The sequence below is a fragment of the Sycon ciliatum genome, chromosome 10, assembly GCF_964019385.1.
Source record: "Sycon ciliatum chromosome 10, ocSycCili1.1, whole genome shotgun sequence".
Lineage (NCBI taxonomy): Eukaryota > Metazoa > Porifera > Calcarea > Leucosolenida > Sycettidae > Sycon > Sycon ciliatum.
Window position 1 is genome coordinate 1,460,943 of NC_088652.1, and position 8,428 is coordinate 1,469,370.

Genomic DNA, 8,428 nt, shown 5'->3' on the forward strand with positions numbered 1-8,428 from the left:
GTCGTCTTGTCAAGATGTAGTCGTTTTCCGTGTTCTTGGTTATTCGTCAATAAAAAGAGTGTAAAAAGGCAGTCCAGTGGTGGCGGTTGAGCTGATGCAGTGATGGAGAAGTAATGTTAGACTTACAACTACAACAGCAGGAACAAAGTGTTATCAAATTCCTAAAATGCGCTACGTGTGGCGCATGTTGCTGCGAAGGTAGCAGGTCTGAAAACACAAATAGAATCAATGAAGCGCTTGCCAAGGAAAGAAGGTTTGGAACTGCTTACCCTATCCAGCTGGAAAGTTGTTACAGTGTACTTGAAAATTGCTACAGTCAGTTTCAAAAAGATTAGCAATCCTGGCGATCGCCCGGGGAGTTTGCCGTCTTACCGTATGCGCGCTCGAGAGCTGGCTGGAAAAACTCACTGTGAACTCGAAGAAATAATCCGCGTCTGGTTTACAACAAGCGAGTTCTTCCTCGTATCGACATGGAGTCAGAGAGGACATGTCGAAAGTGTGGTAAATGTTGACGAGCGGGATGGGTCCCAATTCGTTTCGTGCCCGATTTCTTTGAGCTGCGATGCAATTTACTCTTACGATGTGACGAAAACGACATCGACACAGACTCATTCCCAAGGCCATGACTTGACAAAGCTATCAGTGTGGCTTCGACGACATTTTGAGAAAAGCAGACACCTGTGAAAGCTGATAGAAGACGGCGTTGACTCCTAAATTCAAATAAATTGGCGATCTTTAAATACTGAAATACATGTAATTCTCGAAGAGAAATCGTTCGATCGATGTGCCGTTGTATTCAACAACACGTAGCTGCAGCGCAATGACTTCCGTGTTCACTCACATCGTTTCAGTGTTGTGGGTGTGTTCACATGGCGTGAAGCAGTCAAGTGTCAGTAAGTTCGGCAGGAAACGCGAGCTCCAACAACAACAAGTCGTTTGGCGCAGCCACCTTCTTTGGCTTGTACTTTTTGTACCAGCGTGATCACCAAAACTATGAAAAAAAGTTTGACTTGAAGATAGTTTGGGATTTGAACTCACAACTTCATGGCCAGCAGACAGCATTCATAACCACAAGGCCAAAAAGGAAAGGATAAATCGTGGGTTTTGATAAAAAAAATCGATACTGACATCCAGGGCAAATTGTAAACCATGGGAAAAGGCCGGAAACCTGGCCGAAATTCTAACTTCTTAACGGCTGGTCCAATTGTTCCGAAACCTTCACAGAACAATTTGCCGTGTCCTAACAAGCCATTCTATGTACTTTGTTGTCCAAATTTCCCTTATCTTCGTACTTTTTAAGACCAAAACCTGATTGCTAATCTTTTTGAAATGGACTATAGTTTGCAGTCACCTGGGGGGTATGGATCGCTTGAAAACAAAGCTTTATGCCCTGAGTTTAAACATCTTGTTCAGCAGTGCTGAACGGTCTGCCTCAAACTCTGATGAAGACGTTGACCTTAGCCGCAAGTGCAGAGAAGCGGGAGGCCACAAACTAAAGTTTGGTCCGTCAACAATGCTCTGCCTCAAGTTCTAGCTGATTTCTTCGCCCTTTGAGTGGATAAAATATATTTGAAAAATCGCTCTGGGAAGCGACAAGTGTAATAACGCGGAGGAAGTATTTTTAGTTGTATTTGAAATTTGTGTTATTCTAACCTTGATAAAATTACAATCCTGTCACTAGTGTTGTCATTATCCTTGATGACGAGGGACGCTCTGGACGGCAGTCATGAGTCAGTCGTAAGTCATGTCAAGTCACGGTTCAGTGAAGTAAATGCGGCAGGAAATGCACGAGCTCCCACGTAGGAAGCAACACACAATTCCCAGAGACATTTTGTGGTCCTGTCGCTGGCAGGAAGTTCGTTGCTAATTTAAGTGGGACTACCACACCAGGGTCATCAAGCAGTTGCGGAAACCGTTACAAAGAGGTCGGAGAAATCGGCACAGGTCCTTTTAACTAGACTTACCTCTCCTCCTTTTAAACATGTTGATGACTGTTATTGCTGTTATTTACGCATTTTTGCGGCGCATGTAGTGCCACAGACTTGTACGATGTAGTACTCATTCTTATGCATTCGGACCGAATGTACATAGCTGGCCATGCATTCGAACCGTATGTACATAGCTGGCCATGCATTCGGACCGTATGTACATAGCTGGCCATGCATTCGGACCGTATGTACATAGCTGGTCATGCATTCGGACCGTATGTACATAGCTGGCCATGCATTCGGACCGTATATACATAGCTGGCCATGCATTCGGACCGTGTGTACATAACTGGCCATGCATTCGGACCGTATGTACATAGCTGGTCATGCATTCGGACCGTATGTACATAGCTGGCCATGCATTCGGACCGTATGTACATAGCTGGCCATGCATTCGGACCGTATGTACATAGCTGGTCCCACAAACAATCTCAGCGATCGTGTGGACTCTGTGGAGGCCAATATCACGAGCATTCTGTCTGCGGGACTCAAGTCTTGCTCTGCCTGCGGGAAGACGGGTCACTACGCCAAGGTTTGCAGGTCCACTCTTTTCTCTCTCTCTCTTTCTTTCCCATTTTGATTGATGAGGTTTTTTTATTGTTATTATCTTTATTCTCACGATGGCCGCCGTAGCCAATAAGAGAGAGACAGTACTATACTGTTATCAATCAGAGTGGGTGCAATAAACCGGGATAAATAGTGGCTAATGGCAGCCGTGGTTTAGGTGCGTCATTTGAGTAAGGACAAAGCAGGAAGTATATCCATTGCGAAGGCAGGTAGGCAATAGAGCTTGATTAAAATACTATACCTAGGCTGGGCTACAGCGGGGGTTGGAGCATGTGCAAATTGATGATACTATGATCGGGGTAACTTCTCTTTTGAATCCATTTATTTCTCGGAGGGAGTAACAGTGTGGTGACAGGTGGTTGTACTGAGTGCATGCGGAGTACAAGGGTGAACATTGAAGGCGGGTGGGTGGTGGGGAGGGCAAAGACTCGATGACGCCTCAATTCTCGGCTTGGTGGCTCGGTGATGTAGCCCGAGGTCGCAAGCTGGATGTGTGGCGGGGATCGTTTGACAGCGATGGTGTGTGCAAAGAGTAGCTGCTTGAGCTTCCTGTGGGATGAGAGGGTTGGCCAAGTGACATGGTGGAGTAATGAACTGTGGTGGCAAGGATTGAAGAGGGGGAGTCGGAGGCAGAGTTTTGCTGACCGCCGTTGGAGACGTTCGAGGGCATCTTGTTGCTGAACATTTGTAGCTGACATAGCCAGAGAACCATGTTCGATAACTGGGCGTATATACGTGGTGTACAGTGCTGACAGGGCGGTGGGTGAAAGACGTCCACGAATCCATCTCAAGAGGTGGAGAGTGCGCGCAACTTTGTTCTCGATGTGCTGGATGTGGGCATTCCACTTCAGGACGGCCTGAATGATGATACCCAGGTGTCGCTGGCTCTGGACTCTGTTTAGTGTTTTGCCTCTCACCGTTATTGTCAGGGGGAAGAGACCGCACAGTGTCATCACGCCCGTCTTCGTTTTGCTGACGGTCAGGTGCCAGGTGTCGAGCGACGTAGCGGCTTTAGCCACACTGGACTGGAGCACTCGCTCTGCCGCGGCTGCTGAGTGGTCGCTAGCGATTAAGGCGGTGTCGTCGGGGAAGAGACTGCTTCGTGTGGCTTGGGAGTTGCAAGCTGCTGGTAGGTCTATCGTGTATATCAAGAATAGCTGCGGACCAAGTACCGATCCCTGAGGGACTCCTGCAGGGATGTCGAGCCTGTCGGAGGCTGCGCTTCCGATTCGGACCCGCTGCCTCCGGCCCAGGAGGTAGCCCTCAAACCAGCGGAGTGCTGCACCCCTTACGCCATGGTGTTCAAGCTTGTGAAGAGGCCACGGTGCCACACGCGGTCGAAGGCCTTGGAGAGGTCAAAGAAGCAGACGTGGACTGACTTCTTGATCTCAAGGTCCGCAGCAAGTTCGTGCAGCAGGCGGCTTATTTGATACTCTGTGCTGTCGAGGTTGTTTATCTTGTTGTTTAATTCCTCTCCTGCTGACTTAGGGGGGGGGGGGGGGGGATGTTGTGTTCGCATTATTGCTGCGCATGTAATGCCACAAACTTGTACCGTGTGCTAGTCATTCTTGCACACCCATGCATTCGTAGCGTATGTACGTACAGCGAATACTACTAGTATCTATGCACAGGTAGCTAGCCCGCCGGGCGCCAGTCTACTGGATTTCATCTGTGTACCTCTCCACCTTTGTACTGGCTACTGCGGAGTTCTGTATCCCCTTTTCCTTTCAAGTGGTTTTTATTTCTTTGTCTTTTGGTTGTATATGTTCCGACAACGAAGAGATCGAACATAACAGTTGTGTAAATGTTTTGTCAGGAACAGGGGCGGGGAGCAAGCATGGGGCAGCAAGCATGGGGCAGCAAGCATGCGGCGACGATTTCTGGTGACGGTTGCATGACAAAAAAAGCTAAAACTAGCACATGGTGTCCCTCTGGTGTCATGAAATGGACTAGTGTGTGCACCTCTTGTTAAATAAATTTAGGATTCTCGTCTCCTAATCAACATTTTTCATGAGGACTTCAATCAACATACGAATCAATATCTGACACGTCTTCCAACATTATCATTCCCCATTACCATTGTCCCGAGTTTCCTAATCAACTCTTTTTCTCTGGATTCCTGTTATTTTACCGCAACTAGCATTCGGTGAAATCATCACGTTTTGGCTGAATGTCCTGGCAGAAAGGAATTCATAGGTCGAGGGAATGGAAAAGGAAAAAGCAGAGACCACGTAGATGGTTTGAGTGATAATACTTTTCCAAATTGCCCGTTGGCTCAGCACGTTAGGGGAGTTTCACTTTACCGTGGAGCACCGGCCAGGAGCGCAGCATGGGAATGCAGATGGATTAAGTCGCCAGTTTGACACTGATCTATCCGTTAATGCAGTGTCGTTTTGTACGCCTACCGCTGGTGACATTCGCCAGGCTCAACACGATGATGCCGAGCTACGGGTCGTGATAGACCGGTTGGCTGCCGCTCAGCCCGTTCAGGATGGCGATAGTCCTGTAGTTCGTGCTCTGCTGACTCAGTCCGAGACCCTGACCATGGTAGACGGTGTTTTGTACCGTGACACATTGCCATCGCTTGCTCGCCAGTTAGCGGTTCCGGTGGTTTTGCGCCACCAATTTTTGGCCGAGGCGCATGCTGGTCAAACATCTGGCCATTTTGGTTCAGACCGCACATTGGCTCGTCTTCGTAAAGTCGCATACTGGCCGGGAATGTCGGTCGATGTCTCGGTGTTTTGTAGATGTTGTACAGTGTGCGAGCGTGGCAAAGATCCGCCTAGGGCTGCAAAAGCCCCGCTCGGCACTGTGCGTGTGGGTGCCCCGTTTGAGGTCATTGCCATGGATATCATGGGACCCCTACCTCTCACTGCTCGTGGTAATAAATATATCCTAGTGGTTGGGGACTATTTTTCTAAATGGGTTGAAATTCTTCCCCTGCGGGACATGAGAGCTGAGACGGTGGCGGACCTTTTGGTCGAACGGGTATTTATGAAGTTTGGTGTCCCTAGCCAGTTGCACTCGGATCAGGGCCCAAATTTTGAGAGCCGTCTTATGTCATGCCTGTGTCAGTTGTTGGGGGTGTGTAAATCCCGCACGACCCCGTACCGGCCTCAGTCCGATGGCTTGGTAGAGCGGGCCAATCGCACTATTCAGGTGGCTCTCCGGGCGTACGTTGAGGGTGATCAGGCCTCGTGGGACAAACATCTTTCCCTGGTACAATTTGCCTACAATACGGGGGTCCACCGCTCTACCGGGTTTACCCCCCATTTTGTCCTGTTTGGGAGGGAGGCCCGTCTACCCTTGGACTTGTTCTTACCTACACCTAATACCCCCATGGAAGCCCCTGTGCCTGTGTACGTGTCCAATCTTCGGTCGTCTTTGGGTCGGGCTTTTGGCGTTGTACGTGACCGCCTCGGTGTAGCCCACAGAGTGGCTAAGGCAGCGTACAATCGCCGGACTAAACTGCCCACGGTACAACCTGGGGACTATGTTTGGCTCCATGCTGTTCCGCCCCCTGGGTCCAACCCTAAGCTGTTCCGCCCGTGGACTGGCCCCTGGCAGGTGGAAGTGGTGAAGGGAGTTGTGTGTGCGATTGTCCGGGTGGGTCCTCCTCCTTCACCCCGACATGCTAAGCACCTGACTGTGCATGCGGATAGGTTGCGGGTGGTGCAGGGTAAGGTGGTTGTTCCCCCAGGGGTTCCAGCTACCGGGCCCGCCACGCCTGAAAGACCGGCGGTTTCCTCCATGGGTGGGCCCGCTCTGTTTCTGCCGGCCTCATTTGCAAGGTCAGTCCCAGGGTTGGTTCAGCCCCCGGGTTACCTCCCCACACCTCCCCCATCTCCGGTTGTTGTGCCTCCTGCTGGTGACCGGGGTTCCCCTCCCTTGGTGGGTAGTCCCCCGGATACCCCGGCCCCGAATCCTCCTGATTCTTCATTGCCGGGTAGTCCGTTGTTGACCCCGACGCAGAGTCCTCCGGTTTCTCCCACCCATCCGCCCGGGACACCACGTCCTCGGCGGAGGTGTGCCCTGCCCCCGGGGGGCTATGCGGCCCTTGACGAGGGTCAGTTAGACCTCTCGTGGAGGGGTTGGTGATGTAGCTATTGTTTACCATGGATACTCCCAGTTGGTTGTTTGTTTTTTTTCTCCTCTTTTTCTTTTTTTTTCCTTCTTTCTTGCTTAGTGTTGCCCTCGCCGACCCGGCCATGGTGTTGGAACTCATCGAGGAGTGGAGGTCGTTTTTCGAGTCGCTTCCCGCAGACATGCGTCCGGCTTCCCTACTGTCCGCTTCCTCGCCGGTGGTGGCTGCCGCGCCAGCGCCGCGTCAGGTTTCCCTTCTGTCCGCTTCCTCGCCGGTGGTGGCTGCAGCGCCAGCGCCAGTGGTGCCTCGTCGCCGACGGTCCCGCCGCTCTCGCAAGAGGCGTCGGGCCCGCCGAGCGGCGCAGCGTCGCGCGGAAGAAGGCACCCAAAAACAACCAGGATGCGCACGATAAGCATGCACGCATGCGCAACCTGCACGTGCCAAAAGGGGCACACACGTGCCAAAAGGGGCACACACGTGCCAAAAGGGCAGGGACAACACTATCACTTACATTCAAAGAAACACATGTCGTCGTCGGGTTGAATAAGGCATATTCAGTACCACAATACTTGACTATAGTGTTGGTAGCCGTAGAGCTGATGTGGTCCAGTTGCAGGACATTAACAAATCGTATCTGTGAACAGGTCAATGAAAAAGACAAGATGAGCAGAATCCAAAGTGTAATGTAATCCAAACATCCACAGCATACAGCATATCTGCACTGATGGTCCGTTCTTCCAGGATTTTTAAATGTAAAGCACACAGTTGGCAATACATTCAAGACAGGTGTATACCGCATATCATATAATGGCGTGCGCAATTCTCCTTCCCACATGTGTTTACTATCCTGCAGCTTGTATTCCTCGACACAACTGGTAGCCCATCTTTGACCCTTTGTCCTGCCCTACACATGCCTTTACCGTTTTGTCACGTCATCATAGAGCAACTTATGCCAAGGCTAGCCAAGCTTGCTTGAGGTTGCCATAGCAGAAAAGCATTATAACCTACAATGATAATAATAATAATAATAATAATAATAATTCAAACAGTAGTTTGGAGGCGATGGGAAAACAGTTTTGTAACAAGTATTCGCATGCAACGACGCAAATCCACACAATTCAGTAGACACTTCCTTTCTATCAAACGTTTTCTCTCCCTTCTCTTCAGGATAGTACAGGGAATGTTGTAAATTAGAAAAACACATAACTATATAGAGAATGAAAGAAAGAAAAAAGTCAACACTTCAACATAGGTGTTAAAATGATTAAAGTGTTAAAAACTAATTTACAACATTCCCTGTACTATCCTGAAGAGAAGGGAAAGAAAACTTTTGATAGAAAAGAAGTGTCTACTGAATTGTGTGGATTTGCGTCGTTGCATGCGAATACTTATTACGAAACTGTTTTTTTAACACTTTAATAATTTTAACACCTATGTTGAAGTGTTGACTTTTTTCTTTCTTTCATTCTCTATATAGTTATGTGTTTTTCTAATTTACAACATTCCCTGTACTATCCTGAAGAGAAGGGAAAGAAAACGTTTGATAGAAAAGAAGTGTCTACTGAATTGTGTGGATTTGCGTCGTTGCATGCGAATACTTATTACGAAATAATAATAACCGACGAGGAGACAACAGTCGTAAAATAGCAATGAAAAATATCAATTGTGCACTCATAACCATGTATAAACAATTAAAATGAAACAATTCCAGAACGTTTTCGTGTGACCATCATCAACACTTGTCCGAACGTATCAAACAACACGTCCCATTGTCCTTGTTGTCAAAAGC

At 48.9% G+C, this 8,428-nt stretch overlaps 1 protein-coding gene across 1 annotated transcript in view; it reads right to left on the reverse strand.

Annotated features, from left to right (window-relative positions):
* Positions 1-7,170, reverse strand: part of LOC135825908 (fibrillin-1-like) — a 289,285-nt gene extending 282,115 nt beyond the window's left edge. Inside the window, exon 1 of the mRNA XM_065338544.1 lies at positions 7,151-7,170. The gene's annotated coding sequence lies outside the window, so the exon portion shown is untranslated. The remainder of the gene's footprint in view (positions 1-7,150) is intronic.
* Positions 7,171-8,428: the final 1,258 nt, after the last annotated feature.